Consider the following 26698-nt stretch of genomic DNA (forward strand, 5'->3'; position numbering starts at 1 on the left):
ATAACAGATCTTTCTGTAATTTGGATCTTGATAACTTAAGTCTACTAGAAAATCATGTAAACATTAAATAAACCCAGTAAGCTGGTTTTGCTCCAATAAGGATTAATTATATCTTGGGATCAAGTACAAGGAACTGTACTTTTTTTTTTAAAAAAAAATTTAAATGGAGATTATTTGGATAAAATGGAGACCTTTCCATAATTTCTGAATGACTGGTTTCCAGATAACAGATCCCATAACTGTATCTTCTATGAGTGAGTGCACTTATTAGACTGTTTGTTAGAATGTTGTCCACAGATCATTAGGCTATTCTTATATATAAAAGAAAATTGTGCTCACCCCTAATTTTTCTTTGGCCTGTGCTGTGTATATACTGACAACCTACAGGCAACACAGTCAGAGTGTGCCAGCAGACTTGGGGTTAAAGGAGAAGCAAATAGTTTTTTTTCCAAAAAGTTCAGCACTTCTCGACACAACGGTGTTTTGAGCTCCCGGTGGAGCCTTCTTATTTTGTTTCTTCCCTGTTCTCTGTAAAATGGCAGAAATTGGCACAGTGGGCACCAAATGAACTGCGTTTCAATTATTACAGTTTCCTTCAGCGAGAAACAGAAGGAGCAGCTGAGAAAATTCACAAACAAGACACATTTGCTTGATAAGAAAACACAACAACGCCTACCTGGGGCTGATCGATCTCCTCCTGGCCTACTGCTATGAAGTGCGCGTTACGGAGTGCGATAGAATCGTAAGTGAATTCTCTGCTCTGGCCGCTAAACCTATTCAATCAGGAGCAAATCCTGCGAGGGCTGTCATTGTCTTTTATTCTATGGGGGGAATTCACAAAAGTGTTGGGAACGAAAAAATGTCTTTAAAATGTCGTAGAAAGTGTTGTAGCAACAGCCGACAAATTCACAGAGCATTTCTCCGCCAATTTTCCGACATGTGCGACACTTTTGAATTAGTGTCGTTAAAAGTGGGCGTGGTTTTTTCGGCGCCACTTTTCCCACCATTTTTATGAATTACTCGTAAACTCATTTTTTTTACCGACAATTTTTCAGACACTTTAGGCTCTCCAAAATGAAAATGTCAGACAAATTGTCGTTTAAAAAGTCTTGGTAAATGTCGTTTGTACGATGAAAAGATATACGACATTTTAGAAAATTGTCAGACTTACGAGACATTCAGAGATGGTAACATCTGCCTTTGTGAATTTGCCGTTCGTACGACATTTTACAAATTTGTCGACCGCCACTTCTGGGTTACTTTTTTTACCGACACTTTTGTGAATTCCCCCCTTTGTCTCACTCACAAGCCGTATTAAATAGACAATGATAAAGATAAAGAGAATTATCAAGAGATTTAGCCTCTTTTGTTCTACATGAACATACAAGTATGGGATCTATTCTCTGTAATGCTTGGGAGCTGAAGTTTTTCAGATAAGGGGCCTTTCCCTAATCTGGACAACTACATTTTATGACAGTGGCACAAGGGAAGATTTGTTGGCCGCGACTTTTTAGAGCAGACACAGACGAGAAGATTCTGGGAGATTAGTCGCCCGAAGAAGAGGTGATTTGAAAATGGGCGACTAAATCTCCCCGAATCTTCTCGTCTGTCTCTTCCCTTAGACGTGGCTGTGAGCTACAAATCTCCCGAATATGCCTCTCCATTGCCGGTAATTGAAATCGCTGGTGGTATGCCCAATGATGCCTCCAGAGGAAACTTCGAGTGATTTAGTGATCAGTTGGACAAACGGCCAGCGATTCCTATTACCAGCAATGGAGAGGCATTTTCAGGATATCTGTTGACCGCAGCCGCGTCTAAAAAATTACGGATGACAAATCTTCCCGTCTGTTACTGTCCTTAAGGGGTAGTTCACCTTTATGCTAATGTTTAATATGTTACAGTGGCCAATTCTAAGAATTTTTTTTATATAGTGTCTTCATTTTTTGCCTTCCTCTTCTGACGATTTCCAGCTTTCCAAGAAAACTATTGCTATGTGCGGCTAAACTGTTACTGTATTGTTACTTTTTTTTTTTTTTTTTACTTCTCCTTCTAATCAGGTGCTCTACTCTTAATATACAAGTCTCTCATTCAAACCACTCTGTGGTTGCTGAGGTCATTTGGACCCTAGCAACCAGATGGCTGCTAAAATTCTAAATTGGAAAGCGAAATAATTCTCACAGATGAATGATCCCTTTTAGGCTACTAAAAAAGCATTCATGGGTGGCAGGTAGTGTTGCCACCTGGCCGGTATTTAACCGGCCTGGTCAGTAAAAATGGTGGCTGATCCCAATGTTATTAATAGGGAAAAAAGATAAATATATAGGAAGGCCGGTATTTTTTTCCAGAAAAGGTGGCAACTACGGTTGCCACCCGGCCGGTATTTTACCGGCCTAGCGGGTAAAATACCTGCCAAGGCCGGGGCCGGTATTACAAATTTACCGGCAATGTAAATTTGTAATACGATCAAAAGGAGCCCTCGGCCTGCCCCCAATCGCCCCTAATCCCATGCAATTTACCTTTTCTTTTGCCTCTTCTAGCGTCCGTGTTGTGGCCCCGCCCCTTTTGATGTCATGTCCCGCACCTTTGAGGCCCCGCCCCCCAGCAGCCGGTAATTTTTTTTATAAAAGGTGGCAACCCTAGTGGCAGGTCCCATAAAACATATAATCTTACTGTGCCGTGTTTGGATCAGCCTTATGGGCCTTAAAAGACCCAGTTTTGAAATACGAGTTAAGAGGACCAGTGGCATCAGGGCCGCCATTAGAAATCACGGGGCCCCGTACAACAAAATTTTTGGGGCCCCCTGGGCCCCGCCCACACTGACGACCAAGCTCCGCCCCATATCCCGCCCACATCGCAGTTAAAAGACCACACAGACATCAGCGCTAAAAAAGTAACCCCCCCCCCCACACAAGTTGTAAAAAGCTATTGATGGTCAGGGCCCCCCTTATAAAAAAAATTGGGGCCCCAAAAAAAAAAAATTAAAATTTTTTTTTTTTTAAAAACATTGGTGGCAGGGGCCCCCTGTTAAAAAAAACTTGGGGCCCCAACAAACAAAAATTTAAAAAAACTAAAAAATAAACAAACATTGGTGGCAGGGGCCCCCTTCTAAGTTAAAAACAAATTGGGGCCCCAAAAAAAAATTGAAAAAAAATTAATTTTTTTTTGAAAAAAAAAAAAAAACATTGGCGGCAGGGGCCCCCTTATAAGTTAAAAACAAATTGGGGCCCCAAAAAAATTTTAAAAAAAAAATAATTTTTTTTTGAAAAAAAAAAAAAACTGGTGGCAGGGGCCCCCTTACAAGTTAAAAAAATTTGGGGCCACCAAAAAGAAAATTATTTTTTTTTTTAAAAAAAAACCCAAAAAAAAACAATGGTGGCAAGGGGCCCCTTACGAGTTAAAAAAAAAATTGGGGCCCCAAAAACAAAAGTTTTAAAAAAAAGATTGGTGGCAGGGGCCTATAGAATATTAAAATAATACATTGGTGGCCAGGGGATTAAAAAAAAAAAAAACACAAACTGGTGTTCAGTAGAATTGAACTCATGGCTTCAGTACTTCAACTTCGCCTCCTTTCGTGACTTCGGGTCTTTTCACCGCTTCAGGACTTCGGCTTCGGCTGTTTTCGTGACTTTGGGTCTTTGCGCTGCTTCAGGACTTCGGCTTCGGCTGTTTTCGTGACTTCGGGTCTTTTCGGCGCTTCGTGACTTCGGGACTTCGGCTTTTTCCGTGACTTCGGGTCTTTTCGTCGCATCGGCTTCGGCTTTTCGGCACTTCCGCATTCGGCACTGAAGAGGCAAGACGTACGGCTCGGGCGCTCGTAAGGGGGGCCCGGATTTTCAAAAAAATGCAGCGCTGCCGGGCCCCCCTTCATGCCCGGGCCCGGTACGCTTGTCCCCCCTGTCCCCCCCTGATGGCGGCCCTGAGTGGCATCAAAATAGTTTTTTAAAAAAATTTGTTAGTATACAATGAAAAAAAAACAAGACAAATTAAACTTTAAAATCGCAAAGTCTTTATTAAGAAATAGCTTACCTGAACGCCACTTGCGCTCCTCTTCAGAAAGCGATCCTTGCCGATCCATCGTGTGGCGCTCGATTTCTCCTCCCTGCCTTCCTTATAAGAGATAGCCAGGGAGGAGAATTTGAGCGCCACATGATGGATTGTCACCCTGTTGCCTTTTCTGAAAAGGAGCGCAAGCAGAGTTTCGGTAAGTTGTTTCTTAATAAAGGTTTTTGCAATTTTAAAGTTTAATTTGTCTTTTTTTTTTCAATCAACAAATTTGTAAAAAAAATGTTTTGATGTTACTGGTCCTTTAAGAAATGTCAAGGCATATATGGTGGGCCTATCAGCATCAAGCACGTCTGTTGTATTAAACAATGTAGGTGCCCTATCTCTTCAATAATTAAAGGGTTATGACACCTGGAGGCACCTACATTGTTCTATAGCTGGATCGGCTGTATAAATCAGCCCTCATAGAGCCTTTAGCTGAAGACAGCCTGCTACGTGTTAGAGTTCACTTAATCTGCTTGTTTTGCTATTGTACTCTGCAACACTGGAAGGCATCTTAATTTTAGCCAGTGATGGGTCTGAACTGCAACTCCAAACATCACTAGACTTGCTTCCATTTTAATACTGGCACCGGATTCTATGAGAATATAAATGATCTATTGTAGAAATTGGTACATTCTAATAGTGACCTGCCCTCTGTTCCACAGGTGGAATCTGCATGGAACACAAGGAAGGTAAGTGCAACGCTCAGCTGGTTCAAGGTATGAATTTAAATTTCACTTAAAGGACCAGGAAAGTTTAAAAGTAAAATCTGGTCCATGTAATGGCATACTCTAATGGGAAAAATGTTTTTTTTCAAAAAGCATCAGTTATAGTGCTGCTCCAGCAGAATTCTGCACTGAAATCAATCCATTTCTCAAAAGAGCAAACAGTTTTTTTTATATTTAATTTTGAAATCTGACATGGAGCTAGACAAATTGTCAGTTTCCCAGCTGTCCCCCAGTCATGTGACTTGTGCTCTGATAAACTTCAGTCACTCTTTACTGCTGTACTGCAAGTTGGAGTGATATCATCCCTCTCCCTTTCCTGCCAGCAGTCTAACAACAGAACAATAGGAAGGTAACCCTAAAGGTCCCCATAGACGCAAAGATCTTTCATTGGTGAACAATCGATTTCAATGCAATCTGACCAATCCATCAAATTATCTTGAAGTTAGTGGGAATCGATCTTTTAAAAATCTTTACATCTATGGCCAGCTTAACACAAGATAACAGCTGCCTGGTAGATCTAAGAACAGCACTCAATAGTAAAATCCAGGTCCCACTGAGACACATTCAGTTACATTGAGTAGGAGAAACAACAGCCTGCCAGAAAGCAGTTCCATCCTAAAGTGCTGGCTCTTTCTGAAAGCACATGACCAGGCAAAATGACCTGAGATGCACCTACACACCAATATTACAACTAAAAAAATATATACATTTGTTGGTTCAGGAATGAAATTTTATATTGTAGAGTGAATTATTTGCAGTGTCAACAGTGTAATTTAGAAATAAAAACTACATCATAAAAATCATGACAGAATCCCTCTGTAATGGTGACCTTAATTCACTCAGCTTTCAGTTCATTTACATGTAGCCGATCTGCAGTTCTCATAAAACTGCTGACTAAATAAAAAAGGAAAATCCCACAATACACCACATTTAGAAGACCAAGACTATGAGCATGTGCAGTAGATATAATTTCCAAAAGGTGCATGCTCGCAAAATTTTTTTCAAAGTGCGCTTGGTCTACTGTGAACAGTACTCTCGCATTACAAGGGTCAGCGGACAGGCCAATAATTGAGCATGCACAGGGCAGAGAAGTCCTCCATAATGATGACACAGGAAAGACAAAGATGGCGGCCAGGACTTAGCCGACACATTGAAAATTGAACAGACGAGCAGTGACTGATATAAGTGATATAATTAAAAAATGAGCTAGCAATCTAATTCAGCAATGGGTATCTTCTTATATACTGCAATCGTGTGATGATGGGTTTCCTTGTCCTTTAAACCTTTCCTGTGACTCTGACAGAGCGCAGTGTTGTCTTTTCTGCATAAGATTCCCCATCCAGTTGACTTAAGTTGCCCATAAATGTTCAGATCTGTAAGACAGGCAGACTGATTTCAGATTGCTGACCATCTATATCCATGGCGTGTTGGGGGTTCATTTTGGAATGTCATCAAAATTCCGTCCAGTTCATTTTGTTTTGAGTTGCTTGTTCTTTGGGCCTTGCAATATGACAAACATTTATGATGTGAATAGTAACCCTGCTTTTTCAGGGTTTCATCAAATCTTTGAATCTTAGGGTACAGATCTGGCCGAACACTGAACCAAATCCAAGCCCTCACACCTGTTGGAAGGAAATACCAAGCTTCGCATATGCACATTTTTATTCAATTCTATGTGGTTCGGATTGAGTTACCAAAAATTTGCCGCCGGCGAAATGTCGCAGACGCCCAATTCTTTTCACTATTAAAGCACTAACACCGTTATCCTGCTTCCTTTTCTTCATACAGGTATAGGATTTGTTATCCGGAAACCTGTTATCCAGAAGCTCCGAATTACGGGAAGGCCACGTCTTTGCTTTTTAAATGCAAATAATTCTAAATTTTAAAAGTGATTTCCTTTTTCCTCTTTTTAACAATTATAGGATTATAGGAATTACAGAAAGGCCTTCGGCCATAGACTCCATTTTATTCAAATAATCCAAATTTTAAAAAAAGTATTTTCTTTTTATCTGTAGTAATAAAACAGTAACTTGTACTTGATCCAAACTAAGTTATAATTAATTCTTATTGGAAGCCAAACCAGCCTATTGGGTTTACTTAAAGTATGAAGAATTACAGAAATTACAGAAAGATCTGTTATCCGGAAGGCCCCAGGTCCTGAGCATTCTGGATATCGGGTCCCATACTTCATTCACACTCAGCTGCATGAATCCATATTGGTGGCTAAACAACCCTACTAGGTTTATTTAAAATTAAAATTATTTTTAGCAGGATTATGGTTTGGAGATCCAAATTAGTAGGGATGCACCAAATCCAATATTCGGTTCGGGATTCAGCCAGCATTTGGCCTTTTTCAGGAGTATTCAGATTCGGTCGAATTCTTGTGTGTGGCCGAACCGAATCCTAATTTGCATATGTAAATTAAGTGTGGGAAGGGTAATCGTGACTTTTCATCTCAAAATAAGGAAGTAAAACATTCTTTTTCCACTTTATGCAACTCAGGATTCAGTTAGGTATTCGGCAGAATCTTTCACAAAGGATTCTGAGATTTGGCCGAAACCCAAATAGTGGATTCGGTGCATCCCTACAAATTATGGAAGAATCCCTGATCTGGAAAATCCCAGGTCCCAAGCATTCTGGATAATAGATCCTATACCTGTATATTAAACCATTGGCAAGTGTCAGAACACGACGTGAATGAAAGAATCTGGACAGCCTGGGTGTTTGGTTGTGCAACCCTTTGTGTTTGTTGACCATTTGCAGTTAAATCCTCAAACAATTTCATTAAAAATTAATGTTATCAACTTTAAAATGTTGACATCATACATTGAAATCCGTAATGCCTTTTGGAAGGAAGTGTAACGTAAAAATCCCTTGGAGGGACAAGTCTGGTCTATGGAATTGACCCTAATTGATAATATATTCTCAGCACCGGCCTCCTAATGTGCCTTTGTGGCTGTTGTGGGTTTCTATTAGCCCAGACACTTTTATTTCTTCTACAACATTGTATAGGTATAGGACCTATTATCCAAAATGTTTGGGACCTGGAGTTTTTTGGATAATGGATCTTTCTATATTTTGGATATTTATACCTTAAAGGGCATGTAAAGTCTTAAATAGAATAAGGCTAGAAATTCTGTATTTTGTATACTTAATATAAACATGAACTTACTGCACCACAAGCCTAATCAAACAAATAATTTATGCTTTCAAAGTTGGCTACAGGGGGTCACCATCTTGTAACTGTTAAACATATTTGCAAGACTAAGACTGTGCACATGCTCAGTGTGGTCTGGGCTGCTTAGGGATCGTCATCAACAAAGCTGCTTGAGTTCTGCATGGCTGGGAAGTAAGGCGGGGGCTCCCCCTGCTGTTCACAAGTATGATAGTTTCCCTGCTCAGCAGTTAGGGACCGTCTGAAAATTCCTATCCACAACAGTAAATGAAGGGAGAATTTCACTGCATACAGTCAGGTTTCTTATAAAAACGGTACACGTTTTTTAATTAAAGTATATTGGTGATAGGTTTCTTTTTCATTAAAGAAAGTAAAAACGGGATTTTATTTTTTTGCCTTTACATGCCCTTTAAGTCTACTAGAAAATCATGTAAACATGAAATACAGCCAATAGGCTGGGTTTGCTTCCAATAAGGATTAATTATCTCTTAGTTTGGATCAAGTACAAGTTTCTGTTTTATTATTACACAGAAAAAAAAGAAATCATTTAAAAAAAAAATGGATTATTTGATTTTAATGGAGTCTATGGGACGGCCTTTCCGAAATTCGCAATTTTCTGGATAACCGCTCCCACCCATACCTGTGCTATGGTCCTTTCTAATTTTACATGTTGACTCTATTGGTGCACTGGTGGGCTTGAGCTTGTATCAACATCCTAGAAATTGGCAGGTTGCGGTCCAAAATAATAATAAGACGTCTCCCTATCCAGTAATGTACAACTGTAGAGACCACTCATCTATGACATCATAAATGACATCATCAAATGAGGTGGGTTGGAGTGGGATTGGGCAAGAAAATAAGACTTGTAAAAATATTTAAAAACCTGCCGTTCTTCTCAGCAGAGGGGTTAACTGTGCACGTGTGAGGCAGGGATGAAGGAAATTGGCTTCTGCTGCTCTCGGCCTCCAGCCGCTTGAACTGGAGCCAGAAATAATAGAAGGCTGTGCCAGTAATGAGGAGAGAGCTCCAGCCTTCGCTGTAGATGCTGCTCGCGCTGGTCAGGCGTCTTACCAGGCCCTCTGAAAAGTGTCCACCTTGGAGAAACATTGGCAGGACTGCGCTCAGCTGGGGAATTACTTGTTTCATTTTGTGAATGGAGGATTCAGAGGGTAAATCCAGCTCTTTGGAAGAAGAGCCCAGTTGCAAAAAGATTGTTCGTCTTTTCATCCGTGCCAAGAATCAGCGGGCAGCCTTCACGCCAGGAGGTGTTTTTCCCTCTGAATTCAATTTTCTGCCTTTTCAGGATGTTTTATGCCCATTGAGTAATTCATCTTAAAGGGAACAAACGTATTTTCTAGAATTCTATATTCACCGGTCTATTTTGTGTTTTAGAGATTTGTTTCAGTGATTGGGCAACCGTCCATATAGAATGGCAAGGTCATCCAGGTCCCTATTCATAGGCCAACTGGGATCTTCATTTGACCTTTTTGGCTAGAATCTTTATTTTTCTGATGGATCTGTTTGAGTTCCATATAAAGACAAAAGTTACTAGTTTTGTTTAGTTTTTTTTAAAAAAAAAATATATAATTCTTTTTATTTGAAGAGCAGCCAAGGAACAAGTCATATCTCATTTGACAGTGTAAAAGTTACATTGAAAACTGTGCATTACATCAAACTCTCTGTTCTTAGGGGTATGAAGGTTCCTATGCACTGTGCCAAAGAATATATAAACATAACTTTAAATAAAACGGTGGTTTCGATTTTGAGCAACTAGACTGCCAGCCTAGCAATGCCCTGTGTGTGGTGTGCACAGGACCGCCATCAGGGGGTACAGGGGGGACAATTGTCCTGTCTCCATGGGTTTTTGTGGCTTAGGGGGACCTGCCGTGCCGCATTTGTTCAGTCACCCCCCCCCCCCCGCTGTCAGAGAGCTACAAACTTCGGAAAGGAGGGCAGGAGCTAACACCGGCATCATCTTCATGTTAGTAGCTTTTCTTTACTGCCGATTGGTCACTGAAGTCTATGTTCCGGGAAAGCTGCATGGGGATTGGATAGGCTGGATGGGAAGTTCAAATTTGACCCATCCAATCCCTGGGCCACCAATGTTTTTTTAATATGTGGAAGTAGGGTTGCCACCTTTTCCCCCAGTAAAGGTGGTCGGGGGGTGGTTGCCCACCAATGATTTTTGTTTAACTTGTAGGGGGGCAGGGGCTGGCCACCAATGTTTTTTTTAATTGTGTAGGGGGCCCGGCCACTAGTAGATTCTTTTTATTCTGACCAATTGATTAAACCAAATGACTTTTTGGGCATTAGAAATGCAGGCAAATTTTAAAACATAGTACAATTTAGGTTAGAGTAGGTACCTGCTTAAAGAGTCTACCTTGATGTGGTGGCAGGCTTTATAGTCCTTTTACTGTTAGCGCTCGTGTCTGTGTGGCCTTTTAAGGGTAAGGACACACAGACAGATTGGGGGAGATTAGTCGCCCTGGCAACAAATCGCCTCTTCTTCGAGACGACAATCTGCCCGAACTGCCTTCCCCATTCTTCCCGCCGGCTATAATGAAAAATGGCCAATGGAATGGCACTCGCAGCGGTTCATTTTCCGATGTCGCCCAAAGTGAAAACTTCGCAACACGAATCTGCCCGTGTGTCCTTACCCTTACTGTGGGTAGGAGGGATCTGGGGTGGAGCCCAGGGACCCATAACATTTTGTTGTATGGGGCTCTGCGATTTCTGATGGCGGCTGTGGGTGTGCATACTGCTCTTCAGTGAGTCCACCATGATTGTCTTTGTCCCTCTATCTGCTGAAATAGAAATCTTTGAATTCCCTGGATTCCGCCAGAGATATCTGTTTGCTTTCATGAAATATATTTCTTTCTAATAGTTGCAACTGACCGACTGCATGAGAAAGCTTACTATAAGGCCAGGGCCACACAGCTAAAGTGAGTTCCACATTATGGCCTGGGCTGAGGTTGATTTGGGGAAGGGTCTTGCAAGTTTTACTGGGGTGCACAAGGGAAGGTGTGAGTGTGTCTGTTGGATAAACCCCTGGTGAGATTACTGCTGATGTTCAAGGACCCATCATTGGGTATCATAATGCATCACTAGTCTAGTGTTGAGTCTGAGACCACACTGATAGTCTATCCCAATGATTGTAGCCAACAACCTTTCAAAGTTTCAGACAGAGAAGGAAGTTTATTCAAGCACAGAATACAGAAGTATTCAGTAGCTTGGAGAGAATTCTGTCCCAGCTGACAGTTACAAATACATTTATCACATATATCATATCAAAAGCATTTACTTTGATTGCTTAAGGCATTTGCGGCATAATACTAAGGATAACTTGGTATCTGGGCAGAAAGTTTGTACCTGGCCAGACTTAACTTCTAAGCTACTTAAAAACCCTTTGCCTAATTTATTTATAAATGGTATGAGTTATTAGGTTCCGCATTTTAGCTGTTACATTTTGCAAGAAGCTGCACCTTATGAAAATGATTGCTCTATATGAAAATACCCTAGAAAAAACAACAGTCCCAAGGTCCAATTGTGTCCACAAATCCCAGCCGGCTCCTACTTCAAGTATCCCTTCAAGTCCAAATAAAATCACTAAAAATGAAAGCCAACGCCAAAGGCACAGGAGACAGACAAAACAAAATATAGGGTAATATTGTTTTACAATGTTGCCACCTCTTGTGTGCAATAAAAACAATTATCTCCACCTTATAAGTGTTACCCTCATTCGGTATTACCCACCACCAAAAGGTTAAAAAACTTTCCTTAAAAAGACTTGTTTAGGTGGATACTCACAAACGTAAAATATCAACTTGCATGTAAAGGATCATGAAGCACTTCTCCTGAATACGCTGTAGAATGACACGCAGCAGCAAATAGTGTAAAATTGCCTCTTTATTTTTTAAAATAAAAGATTAAAATGCACTCACGTGGCAATGGTTGTTTAAAAAGTATATCTATGCATCGTCCTCCTGGAAGCTCCCCCTGTGTAGAACGTCCGCACAAAAAAGTCCCAAAGGTCAGAGTTACTTGGGAAGGTATTGGGTCAGCTTACAGCGTCCTTTCCTCATGTGCGATGTATGAAAATATATCTGTTTAACATCATAGATAACAATATAAAAAAGGTGAAAGGTTATATAGGCCCAAGGGTAGGCTACAGTGTCGGACTGGGACACCAGGGGCCCACCAAAAAATCTTAGACCAGGAGCCCACCAAAAGCTTTTAGACCAGGGCCCACTCTCAGAACTACTGTATTTTCTTCCTCTCTTCACTCAACCTCTATTCTCCTAGTCTCTTTTCTTTACATACTATAATCTATTATTCCATCTATTTAGCTTCTTTGTTCTCATAGAAATATGGAATGGCCATGAAATAGGCCAAAAGTTTAACAGCATGAGGGCCACTGTCACCTGGGCTCACTGGGAATTTTCCTGGTATCCCTGTGAACCAGTCCGACACTGGTAGGCTACATAATAATCAAGACTCAACACTAGAATAGAACCAGCCATAAGCATGTGTGTCTTACATCCCTAAGACCAGGGTTCCCCAACCTTTTTTACCCGTGAGCCACATTCAAATGCAAAAAGATTTGGGGCGCAACATAAACATGAAAAAGTCCCTTAGGGTAACAAATAAGGGTTTTGATTGGTAGCCCCTATGTGGGCTGGTAGCCTACAGGAGGCTCTTTTTGGCATTATACTTTGGTTTTATGCAATTAAAACTTATTTCCAAGACTGGAATTCAAAAATAATCACCTGCATTGAGGACACTGAGAGCAACATCCAAGGGGTTGGAGAGCAACATGTTGCTCACGAGCTACTGGTTGGGGATCACTGCTTAAGACATTTACTTGCAGGCATCTCAAATCCCCTACATCTCCAGTCTGACTTGAGCAACCTGGAACCTTAGAGCAATATCACACCAGTAGATTTTGAGCAATTTCTAGCTTGGCAGTCAGAGGGCAAAACAGGTTGCTGTTAGAGACTTCCATCATATGTCCCATCCAAGACTCTCAAGATTAATAAAAATAAAAAAAAATACTGTATAAATAGGGAGCCTCAATTCTAAAAAACCTTCTTAACTGTGTTGCAGGCTTTCCTAGGGCCGGCAATTTTTTATCTTGTAACTGCCCTGACCCCCCATTCCGTTCCAATTCAGGGGTTGCAATGTACAGCAGGGAGAGGGCAGGGGGACTCCTCCGAGCCGCAGAGGTTTCTGCTAAAGCACACGCTCCCCATTGAGGTTAATTGAAGACTGGCAGAGGGGTTAATTGCTTGGCAGGCCACAGAGCCGAATGCAGCTTTAATTTCTGCTGTGCGCAACACCATAAAAAGAGTGGAGCTGCGCCGTAAAATATTCATGTAACGAGAAACTGCTCTGAGCCTCCGTGCGGCACTGATTTAATTTTTAATCTGTGGTAAATGTTGATGTCTAATCAAGACAACATAATTCATAAACAGAATATGACCCAGAGAATAAGTAATTGCCTGCTGCATCGTCTCTGGTATCTCACTAGCGCCTGTGGCTTTTGCTTCCAACACAATGAGCTTCATCCCCGGCTGCAGATAATGAATCCACCCTTGTACCACAGCAGACCCGCTGCCTCGCACTATCATCAATCATTCGAAAGATCATCGAAGTACACTTGTATTCCAAAACAACATGTTGCTTTCCTGCACAGGGATCTTTCAATTTTAAAGAGGAGAAAAAGCAAATATTTATCTCTATCCTTCTCTCATGGTCAGATGGGCACGCTACCTCTCAACTTAGGTGCACTTATGATTGCTCATTTGCCCTTGTTTGTCCTGGTACTCTAATAGCTGCCATCACCTCCAACCTAAATTAGTTACTTGCTGGTCTGTGTATGGGCCCAAACCAACCACCTGCCCAACTGATAATGTTACTGGGATTCAAAGCAGGGTCTCTAGCTTAAAGGGATCCTGTCATCGGAAAACATGTTTCAAAACACATCAGTTAATAGTGCTGCTCCAGCAGAATTCTGCGTTGAAATCTATTTCTCAAAAGAGCAAACAGATTTTTTTATATTCAATTTTGAAATCTGACATGGGGCTAGACATTTTGTCCCCTGGTCATGTGACGTGTACCTGCACTTAAGGAGAGAAATGCTTTCTGGCAGGCTGCTGTTTTTCCTTCTCAATGTAACTGAATGTGTCTCAGTGGGACATGGGTTTTTACTATTGAGTGCTGTTCTTAGATCTACCAGGCAGCTGTTATCTTGTGTTAGGGAGCTATTATCTGGTTACCTTCCCATTGTTCTTTTGTTTGGCTGTTGGGGGGGAAAGGGAGGGGGTGATATCACTCCAACTTGCAGTACAGCAGTAAAGAGTGATTGAGGTTTATCAGAGCATAAGTCACATGACTTGGGGCAGCTGGGAAATTGACAATATGTCTAGATTTCAAAATTGAATATAAAAAAATCTGTTTGCTCTTTTGAAAAATGGATTTCAGTGCAGAATTCTGCTGGAGCAGCACTATTAACGGATTCATTTTGAAACAATTTTTTTTTCCCATGACAGTATCCCTTTAAGGGAAAACTAAAACCTAAAAATGACATATTTTATATACTGAACTTATTGCACGAGGCTAAAGTTTCAGCTTGTCAATAGCAGCAATGATCCAGGACTTCAAACTTGTCACAGGGGGTCACCATCTTGGAAAGTGTCTGTGACACTCACATGCTCAGTGGGCTCTGATTGGCTGTTGAGAAGCTAAGCTTAGGGCTCGTCACTAATTATCCAGCAGAAAATGAGGTTGGTCTGTAATATAAGCTGATGCTACAGGGCTGATTATTAAATTCTTGTGCTAATTGCACTGGTTTCTGTCCTGCCTTGTAGTAATTATCTGTATTAATTACTAATCAACTAAAAGTCCATCAAGCTCAACCCCTCCAAATAAAACCCAGCATCCATACACACACCCCTCCCTACTTTTACATAAATTTTATATACCCATACCTATACTAACTATAGAGTTTAGTATCACAATAGCCTTTGATATTATGTCTGTCCAAAAAATCATCCAAGTCCCTCTTATAGTCATTAACTGAATCAGCATCACAACATCACCCGGCAGTGCATTCCACAACCTCACTGTCCTGACTGTGAAGAACCCCCTACGTTGCTTCAAATGAAAGTTCTTTTCTTCTAGTCTAAAGGGGAGGCCTCTGGTACGGTGATCCTCTTTATGGGTAAAAAGGTCCCCTGCTATTTGTCTATAATGTCCTCTAATGTACTTGTAAAGTGTAATCATGTCCCCTCGCAAGCGCCTTTTTTCCAGAGAAAACAACCCCAACCTTGACAGTCTCCCCTCATAATTTAACTCTTCCCTCCCTCTAACCAGTTTGGTTGCACTTAGTCTCTGCACTCTCTCCAGCTCATTTATATCCCTCTTAAGGACTGGAGTCCAAAACTGCCCCCATACTCCAGATGAGGCCTCACCAGGGACCTATAAAGAGGCAGAATTATGTTTTCATCCCTTGAGTTAATGCCCTTTTTATGGCACTTTATTTGCTTTAGTAGCCACAGAATGACACTGCCCAGAATTAGACAACTTGTTATCTATAAAAACCCCTAGATCCTTCTCATTTAAGGAAACTCCCAACACACTGGTATTTAGTGTAAAACTTGCTTTTATATTGATTTTGTCAAAGTGCATAGCGATTCAGTCCCACCACTGCGTCTCAATTGGTCAATCTGTAAAAATAAAGCCCAAATCAGTAATTCTATGTTGACTGCATCAAATGACCTGCACCAGCACACTCGCCCAGTGCAGAATGGTCTGGTCAGTTGGCCTCTGACCAAGATGGGATGTCAGAAGAAGGCCACATTAATGTGCTGAAACAGTGCTAATCCAAAGGAATTTTCAAACATGGATTGTTCCATACATAAACCAATGAGCCGTCTACCCCATCATCTGGATGCACCAAGTATGCAGCTTTTTATTGGCCCAGGTAAAAATGTATTTGCTGTTTTTTGTTCTGTATACAGTAGCTGTTAAAGGGGAACTATTCACCCCGCAGTTGGCTTTAAACCACTAGGGCCTCTGAACCCTCCCCAACTGCATCAACATGAATCCCAAAGTGTCCTGTTCCCCCCTCCCCACACACCAGCCCATACCTGCAGATAAGTTTAATTGTATCACTTCTGTTCCTAAGTTACCAGAGGATATCGAAGAGCAAGTGGAAACTGGCTTCCATTTTGCATTCAGCAACCCTAGTTGTTAAAACCAGATCGAGGGTTAGGATAGGTTAGGATACATGCTAATACCCGTGTTTATTACTTTTAATGTCACAATAATATCCCATAATTTGTGTCAATTTAATGGATATGTTTTGCCCCCTTCTCACAGAATTCCACGTGTATAAAGGACATTGTGGTTTCATTTGGGAGACGAGTTTTAAGTTATCGACTTTATAGGCACTTCCAGCTTGTGGAAAAAGCACTTGCAGACAACGGATTCACTGGGTAAGATGCTCCCCTTGACTTAGAACTCTCATGTTTCAGAACAATTACATATAATCGGTTTAAATCAGTATAATAATATAATTGTAGACTTCACTGACCACATTGTAACAGGTGGGCATTTATCTTCTATATCCTAATGATTAGATGTAGAATTAGATACAGACTGACTATGATAAGAAATGGGATAGTCTATACCCCTACTGTAAATGATAAGGATATTAGAAGTCACTGAGGGATTCTGTGACCATATAAAGACACAAGGCTGCAGGCTGAGTTATACAGGGAACTCTGAGTATTACTCATGTATTATAAGGGATAATGTACCCCCTACTGTAAATGATAAGGATATTAGAAGTCACTGAGGGGTTCTGTGACCATATAAAGGCACAAGGCTGCAGGCTGAATTATACAGGGAACTCTGAGTATCACTCATGTATTATAAGGGATAATGTACCCCCTACTGTAAATGATAAGGATATTAGAAGTCACTGAGGGATTCTGTGACCATATAAAGACACAAGGCTGCAGGCTGAGTTATACAGGGAACTCTGAGTATTACTCATGTATTATAAGGGATAATGTACCCCCTACTGTAAATGATAAGGATATTAGAAGTCACTGAGGGATTCTGTGACCATATAAAGACACAAGGCTGCAGGCTGAGTTATACAGGGAACTCTGAGTATTACTCATGTATTATAAGGGATAATGTACCCCCTACTGTAAATGATAAGGATATTAGAAGTCACTGAGGGGTTCTGTGACCATATAAAGGCACAAGGCTGCAGGCTGAGTTATACAGGGAACTCTGAGTATTACTCATGTATTATAAGGGATAATGTACCCCCTACTGTAAATGATAAGGATATTAGAAGTCACTGAGGGATTCTGTGACCATATAAAGACACAAGGCTGCAGGCTGAGTTATACAGGGAACTCTGAGTATTACTCATGTATTATAAGGGATAATGTACCCCCTACTGTAAATGATAAGGATATTAGAAGTCACTGAGGGGTTCTGTGACCATATAAAGGCACAAGGCTGCAGGCTGAGTTATACAGGGAACTCTGAGTATTACTCATGTATTATAAGGGATAATGTACCCCCTACTGTAAATGATAAGGATATTATTAGTCACTGAGGGGTTGTTCTGTGACCATATAAAGGCACAAGGCTGCAGGCTGAGTTATACAGGGAACTCTGAGTATCACTCATGTATTATAAGGGATAATGTACCCCCTACTGTAAATGATAAGGATATTAGAAGTCACTGAGGGGTTGTTCTGTGACCATATAAAGGCACAAGGCTGCAGGCTGAGTTATACAGGGAACTCTGAGTATCACTCATGTATTATAAGGGATAATGTACCCCCTACTGTAAATAATAAGGATATTAGAAGTCACTGAGGGGTTGTTCTGTGACCATATAAAGGCACAAGGCTGCAGGCCGAGCTATGTAGATCATCGATAATGTACTGTATCTCCTACTGCTTAAATGTAAGGTCCAAAAGCTTTAAAAGATCTGGCTTCAACCAATCCAATAATAATTTGAGATATAAAATGGTTGGGAGAAGTTGCTGGGATGCTGGGAGAAGTAGTGCATAGCAGCAGCATGAAAGTGAGTTAGGTGTCCCTGACACAGTTATTGGCAAGCATCTTGGGGGTTTATAAAGCCACACTATTAGCCGCGTGCTCCTGGCGCCGCCACAGTGCAACTGATAAAAATAACAGATCTCTCCGCCATAACTTCAGTGTCTACTTGGCATCTGTCCTGACTTGAACATTTTCACACCCTTCTCTTGGCAGGGTAATCACCAGCCTGAAATCATTTCCAGACTCTGTGAAATAAAACACACATTTCTTGTGCTAAAACAAAACCCGCGGCTTCCCCCACAGAGAATTGACTCCGCATGATACGTCAGATAATCCCGCACTGAGATTGATGCGGTTTGTGTCTGCACTGGGCTCCCATGCTGGTATCTACTTTAATATCCACTGTGCCGGCCCTGGGAGGAATATTTATTCTGAATTCACACAGGGAGGAGCAGTTCTGGGGTTCAGATTCAACTGCAATTAGGCAGATGCTCCATTTTAAATGTTCTCTCTGTGTTTGTCTGAGGTTAATGTATAATTCTTTATGTATTTTTTGTTTCTTTATAGTTTTGCTTTCTATGGAGGTTTTAACTGTGCCTAAGCAGCCATTGTCTCTCAGACAGGCTGGACGCTGCCTTCCTGGTGTTCCTCATCACACCAACAAGAGGGGGGCCAGAAGTCGAAGGATTCGATCTGACATAATTGGAGAGGGCGGGTCAAGTTCAATTAAATATAAGAATATACATATTTAGGGGAAATGTGAATATACATAGCAGTATTTTTAAATAATATAAATAAATAAGTCACATTTGCCCCAGAGTTCCTAAGCCTGCAGCCTTGTGCCTTTATATGGTCCCAGAACTCCTCAGTGCCTTCTAATATCCTTATCATTTACAGTAGGGGGTACATTATCCCTTATAATACATGAGTGATACTCAGAGTTCCCTGTATAACTCAGCCTGCAGCCTTGTGCCTTTATATGGTCCCAGAACTCCTCAGTGCCTTCTAATATCCTTATCATTTACAGTAGGGGGTACATTATCCCTTATAATACATGAGTGATACTCAGAGTTCCCTGTATAACTCAGCCTGCAGCTTTGTGCCTTTATATGGTCACAGAACCCCTCAGTGACTTCTAATATCCTTATCATTTACAGTAGGGGGTACTTTATCCCTTATAATACATGAGTGATACTCAGAGTTCCCTGTATAACTCAGCCTGCAGCTTTGTGCCTTTATATGGTCACAGAACCCCTCAGTGACTTCTAATATCCTTATCATTTACAGTAGGGGGTACTTTAACCCTTATAATACATGAGTGATACTCAGAGTTCCCTGTATAACTCAGCCTGTGGCCTTGTGCTTTTATATGGTCACAGAACCCCTCAGTGACTTCTAATATCCTTATCATTTACAGTAGGGGGTACGTTATCCCTTATAATACATGAGTGATACTCAGAGTTCCCTGTATAACTCAGCCTGCAGCCTTGTGACTTTATATGGTCACAGAACCCCTCAGTGACTTCTAATATCCTTATCATTTACAGTAGGGGGTACATTATCCCTTATAATACATGAGTGATACTCAGAGTTCCCTGTATAACTCAGCCTGTGGCCTTGTGCTTTTATATGGTCACAGAACCCCTCAGTGACTTCTAATATCCTTATCATTTACAGTAGGGGGTACGTTATCCCTATATACATGAGTGATACTCAGAGTTCCCTGTATAACTCAGCCTGCAGCCTTGTGACTTTATATGGTCACAGAACCCCTCAGTGACTTCTAATATCCTTATCATTTACAGTAGGGGGTACATTATCCCTTATAATACATGAGTGATACTCAGAGTTCCCTGTATAACTCAGCCTGCAGCCTTGTGACTTTATATGGTCACAGAACAACCCCTCAGTGACTTCTAATATCCTTATCATTTACAGTAGGGGGTACATTATTCCTTATAATACATGAGTGATACTCAGAGTTCCCTGTATAACTTAAGGTGGCCATAGACACACAGATCCGATCGTACGAATCGAGGATTCGTACGATTTTCGGATCGTGTGTGGCGTGTGCCGACATCTTTCGCCCGGCGGAGATCGGTCGTTTGGTCGATCGGTCAGGTTTGATTTTGACCCGACCGATCCCGCCGGAGCTCACGGCACATCGTAATCTGATCGTTCGGCCATACGGCCGAACAGTCAGATTACCCCCGATATAGCCATGCCTGTTAATGGCATATTGGGGAAAGATCCGCTCGTTTGGCAACGTCGCCAAACGAGCGGATCTTTGCATCTATGGCCACCTTAAGTCTGCAGCCGTGTGTAGTACAACGCCCTAGCCAAGCTAGTTCTATGCTCCCTGATGTTATTTTGTTTTTCTTCCTATCTGCATAAAATACTCTTCTATCATTGATACATGTCTTCCTTTCAGGTAAAGCTGCTGTTCTGAAATGCTATATTACAAGAGAATGACCCAGCATACATCCTAAATGACCTCTTCATTACAGACTATTGCATATGGATTCCAGGTTAGAAACCTGCCCAATAAATATCTGCCTGGCTTCCACTATGAAGGGTTTCTTTGTAGATGAGGATGGAACACTGCTAGACGCTTAATCTCATACTTTTGGGTGAGACTTGAAGCTTCAGACCTGGTAGAGCACTTGCAAATTTCTACCAACAGACATCAATACGTAAGTAGCCACCAGTCCGGAATGAGATGTTGCTCCCAGTGGACCTTATTAGAACATTTCTGTCACTGAGTTTCACACGCCGGTTGGACGCAGCATTGAATGACTGTCATTTCTAGTGAAGGGTTTTGCATGGCTAACTAGCTAGCTGATCTCTCTTGCTTCCCTAATTGAATAAATAAGGCAGCTTCCATTTCCTAATTGCATCTGCTAATGAGTCCACAATCATTCCTATCATTGTGGTGACTGATGAAACATCTAAATATTGCAACTGCTTCTGTGAATAAGTGATAGAACCTTTTCTAAGAGGTCTAAATGTTGTAGCCGTTTCTCTAGTTTGTGTTTGGAACAGAACTAGAGATGAGCACTATTGCTTGGGCTTTTTTCCATCTTTTAAGGTAATTTTTTTTTGTTTATTTGGTCCTTTCGTCTCCCTTGGTGCCATACATGTACCAGAAACAATTCAGTTTATTAGCTATTGGGTGACACGAACAGAGAGATATTTAGAGTCCACAGTGCACCCCCAGAGTTGGAGGCCAATATTTCAGCTCTTTGTCAGTGAATATCACACACTGGGCACAACTTCCATATGCCATAAAGGGGCTAATTTTTGGGAGGCCTATGGGCGGCCACATGGGTGTCCTTTCTTGATGTATGTCCCGTGAGTCATAATTCATAAAAAGTAAAAAATTTATTCAATTAGCATTTTAACATTAAAAATTAGTAAATACTTACCCCATATGACCCAACTATGATTAAATACCGGAGGGTACAAAATGCGTAAGGTGGATAAACACCTACGATTAAGTACAAGGGTGGTGGTTGGCATAAAGCTCCAGTTTCTAATACCGTATATACTCGAGTATAAGCCATCCTGAGTATAAGCTGAGGTACCTAATTTTACCTCCAAAAACTGGGAAAGCTTATTGACTTGAGTATAAGCCTAGGGTGAGAAATGCAGCAGCTTCTGGTAAGTTTCAATCAAAAATTCAGGGTTACTGCTCCCATTGGAGGTGCCAGCGTCTCGTTTTCGGATGCCGGCGACCATTCTTGGAGAAAATTCTCCGAGACCGTTTTTCCACTTGACCCGAGTAAAAGCCGAGGTAGAGTTTTTCAGCATATTTTGTGTGCTAAAAAACTCGGCTTATACTCGAGTATATACGGTAATTGCACATAATGCACATAGGAACAGTAAAATCTAGGGAGCTAACACCCTTGTATTTTTATTCTTGTGACTTATAGGGTTAAGCCATGTGCCTCCCACTGATGCTTTTAAGATTCTCGGTCAATGTCCCTTGAGCTCAGCCCCTGCACAACAAGAGTTAATTCTGCCTGTTTGCCACAGGCCACATTCTTTTCTGCAGAACAAATGTGCTCTGGAGTCACTAATAGTGGAGTTCAGAGCCCGGAGCCTCACGTATAATTCATGCCCCTAGAGAGGAGCCGAGGAGATTGCCTCATATTTTCGGTTAGCCTCAATGACAGCCGCAGAATCCTTTCCAAATATTCCAGTGTGGGGTTTCTTAGTCTTTCATTCTTTTTTTTTTTCATTGCTTCAAGCAGTTTATAAATGTGCTTTCAATGTGTGGTATGAGGAGGATATCCTTTTCCTGAAGGTCAGAAGGCAGACAGACAAGCTGAGAGATGATTGGTAGGCAGATTGACCGACAAATCCTTTCCCCTTGACTTTAAAGAGTTACTCTTGGATAATTTACTCCCATTCAGTCTCACAGTTGACCCCATTTTCCTGATGATGTCATCTGATTAATTTTGCTTGAGAGCACAGTGTATAGAAGGAACTTGCTATATAGAGATTATTGTTCCATGCATTAAACAGGAGATTTGAAATGATCAATCTGTCACTTTGATGCAGAGAGGGGCCAAGAACTATTAGCAAGAACTATTTGCATACAGGGTAATGCTAGCTCCCCCCCCCATGATGCTAATTAACTTGCTTTCTCTTAAGATGGCCATAGACGCACAGATCCTATCGTACGAATTGAGGATTCGTACGATTTTTGGATTGTGTGTGGTGAGTGCCGACATCTTTTGTCCGGTGGAGATCGGCCGTTTGGTCGATTGGACAGGTTTGATTTTGACCCGACCGGTCCCGCCGGAGCCCATTGCAAATCGTAATCGGATCGTTCCGGCATACGGCCGAACGTTCAGATTACCCCTGATATAGCCATGCTTGTTAATGGCATATCGGGGAAAGATCCGCTCATTTGGCGATGTCGCCAAACGAGCGGATCTTTGCATCTATAGCCACCTTTAGATTTGGGTCCTATCCTCATTTGCACCTGTTTCAGCTTTTATGTTTTAGAATAGCACTGTACTGAAGGCGCATACGTCGGATTCTTCTTTGGATGGAGTCGCTATGTGAAAGAACTGTGTAAAATATCTTCCTTTATTGATCAAACTTGATTAAAATCACAAAGTCCAGATGTACAGGGCAGGGGGCGCACTTGGCTTCTGATGAAGTGACCTTGTAGTCACGAAACGCGTTGAGCCATGCACTCCCCTGCCCTGTACATCTGGACTTTGTGATTTAATCAAGTTTGATCAATAAAGGAAAACATTTTTACACAGTTCATTCACACAGTGACTCCATCCAAAGAAGAATCCAACGTATGCGCCTTCAGTACAGTGTTTGTCTTATCCACGTGACCAGAGTGGAACGTTGGGATTTTGGATAGAGCGCTCACCCAGTCCCACGTACGGACTCTGTCTGTGTACAATTTCAAGTTGTATGTTTTAGAATAGTACAGTGATCCCCAACCAGTGGCATCATGTTGCTCTCCAACTCTTTGGATGCTGCTCCCAGTGGCCTCAAAGCAGGTGCCTATTTTTAAATTCTTGGCTTGGAGGCAGTTTTGGTTGCACAAAAACTTGGTGTACTGCAGGCTGCCAGTCCACATAGGGGCCACCAAATAGCCAATCATAGCCCATATGTGACACCAATATGAACTAATCTCATGCTTGCGCTGCTCTCTGACTTTTTTTTACGTTTCAATATGGCTTTCGGGCAAGAAAAGTTTGGGGACCCCCTGTTCTAGAGATATCCACGTAGGACAGTGCTGGTATCAGTGGTGAGCACAATGCTTCCTATTTATTTGGGTGGTAATTGAAGATTGGAAAGGGGTTTTTATTATCACCATTGACCTGACAGCACTACCGAAGTAAAGAAACCTTGTATTGAAAGGCTTCTGGCACAAGGGACATTTTGATCATTTCTTTTCTAAGGTAGACAACATAAGCAGTCAAAATGTCCAAAATCACCTTCTCCTTGTTTTTCATAGCAGAAAATGGCAAATCCTTTGCTTATGTTACAAGCTGGCAGTCAGTCAGTCTTGTCATAGGGATTGTGGAGGAAACTTACAGCATGAATCCTAAGCAGAGCGTTGGACATTTTCTGCTCCCGGTGAAGCCAAGGCCGCAAGTCTCAAACTCCTATTAAGTGCACAAAGGCCAGTAACTTATGGCACCCAGAGTTTGCAATAAATGGCAAAATTCAGCAGCAAGCCCAGACAAAGGGGGAGCGATTTTAAATTCCTTTCGATAGCCTTTGCAGAAGTGCATCCATGTAAAACTATCTGCGTGCATCTCTATGCAGTCTGCTGGCATTTCAATAAATCACCAACGTGTAGCCTCAGATACACTGTATGAAGGATGAATGAAGGTTACTCATGCACAAGAATTTATATCCTAATCTTTCTGTACGTTTGGTGAGTGGAGCTTGTTCTGTAGGCCGCAATGGCTGATGGATTATAGAACATATTCTGTTTAGAAGTGGGGAATAGAGCGTCTCGTAAGTGAGAGCTGCGCTTCTTGGGGACCAGTTGTTCTATTGTGCTGACATATTAATGAGGGAAATGCTGGGAAAGATCAGTCATTTGTAGAAGATGGAAGGGACAAGTCTAGAGGAGGACCCCCAACCTCCAAATATCATCTCTGAAGATCTTGGCAGGATCAGTCCAGGGCTAAGGTAGCGACAACAGAATTTGTTTTGAGTAGTCTTAAAGCTCACAAGAAATTAAAACCGTGTAATATTTTTACTTTCTGGTGTATAATGTCAATCACCAGTGAACCCCCTATGGTGCGTGTTTAGGAGATTTTCCAGGCTAAGCGCAGGTGGATGAATCTGTGTGACAGATGCACTTGTGCTAATGATAGAAGCAGCTGTATGCGGGGAGGGAAAGAGCTGACTCTTGCTCTGTTGGAGATCCTGAGAACTGATCTTCTGAACCCTATCACTCAAGGAATGCTCTTTGTGCAGCACCTCGGGGTTGTGTGTCCTAATCATTTAATTAATGACCTTAAAGTCGCTATTGTGTTTTCAGACAGATGAGACAAAATTAGGCTGTAATAAATCTATTTCTATACACTGGGTGTATCAGCATATGAATTGGTACATGTATGGTTACCGTTAGTCAGGATAAGGTAACAGTGAAGAATAGTGATAAAATATAAGGATATAATACATCATTAAGAGGTTCCATGATCATATAAAGGCACATGGCTGAAGCCAACTGCTTTTGTACAGGTTATGGAACTCCAAAATCCTAATATCCTCATTCTGTAGAACAGAGGGTACATTATAAATGTACACAAGTTTCATTGAATGATGTGACTGCAAATTACATCAGTAAACACTGATTATAACTGATGACATCACAAAGTACTATTTCTAAGGATTTAATTTACAGCATTTTCAGGTTTTTTTTGCGTATTTTATAAAAAATAAGCATAATGGTGCAAAGAGTTAAACGAGATGATAACGTTTCCAGTCTTCTTCTTGAGATTTGATGTGGTCCCACTTGTCTCAGGACCCTCTCAGTGATCAAACAAGATTAGAGATGGGGCACTCGAAACTACTTGGGGAGACAAACGCTTCTTCTTCGGGCGACTCATCTCCCCGAACTGCCTCCCCGTCAGCTAGAATCGAAATCTCCAGCAGGATGTCACTCCGAGTGTTTCGTTTTCTGAAGTCGCCTCATGACTTCGGAAAACAAATCGCTCTGAGTGCCATCCCTCGGGGGATTTAGATTCTAGCCGGCGGGAAAGCAGTTCGGGGAGATTAGTCACTCGAAGTATAAGCGGTTTGTCACTGGGTGACTAATCTCCCCCAGTAGCTTCATGTGCCCCTGCCCTTAAAGATATGCCAATGATGTTATGTAAATTATTCTGTTTTAGGTCCATGAGCATTCAGGGCATCAAATTAGCACTTGAATTTGGGCTTCTGTTTCCCCAAATCCTTTTAAATTTTGTTTTATAAAGAAGACTTGGTTATAACATTGCAGTAAAAAAAAAACACATGGAAAACTTTGTAATAAAGAAATAACAGCATGCCCCTGTTAAATTTCCATATGCCTCATAATTAGCTCAACAAAATGCAAGTCCTAAAGTCTTGGACATATTTACCTGCCGCAGTGCCAGTTCACGTTCATAGTACTAAATTACATATAAATAGCTAATGACAGGTACAGTCTTCCCTCCTTCGTCCTTCCCTTCCTTGTGAAAACACATTCCATAAGCATCTGTGCATAATTTAATGGTGTAGAAAAGGTTGGGCAACTGGGTGGGTGCAAATATGTTGGCCATGCTAACCTCCCACCGCAGGCCAGTGCTCATCTTGCATAAAAATTGCGTCGTTCCTGAGTATTTTCATCATAAAGAGTGGCCATCTTGCTGCCAGGTATCCTGTGCACCCAACTGGGAAGATGCACTCGATAAAATACTGAGTGGGCCCAGGGGATACATTGGTAATTGGCAGCTAGATGTCTGTGCCACACTCTTTTATGAATGACCAGCGTTGGCCAGTGGGAGCCTGGCTCCCACTGGAATAATTATTTTTGGGCCCCTGGTTGCTACCCATGAATGCCCTGATTGGATTTAAATCTCTTGGATTGGGCTCTGGGGAAAAGAGGGCAATAGTGTAACATACATAGTAAGTTAGGTTGAAAAAAAAGACA

The 26698-nt window shown here is 41.5% G+C and overlaps 1 long non-coding RNA gene across 1 annotated transcript; it reads left to right on the forward strand.

The window, feature by feature from the left end:
* Positions 1-253: 253 nt before the first annotated feature.
* LOC108715112 lies at positions 254-20922 on the forward strand. Its single transcript, XR_001935454.2, has 4 exons — positions 254-742; positions 4710-4736; positions 16327-16442; positions 20468-20922. It is a non-coding gene; the product is annotated as an uncharacterized LOC108715112 (long non-coding RNA).
* The last annotated feature ends 5776 nt before the right edge of the window (positions 20923-26698 follow it).

Source organism: Xenopus laevis, chromosome 4S, assembly GCF_017654675.1.
Source record: "Xenopus laevis strain J_2021 chromosome 4S, Xenopus_laevis_v10.1, whole genome shotgun sequence".
Lineage (NCBI taxonomy): Eukaryota > Metazoa > Chordata > Amphibia > Anura > Pipidae > Xenopus > Xenopus laevis.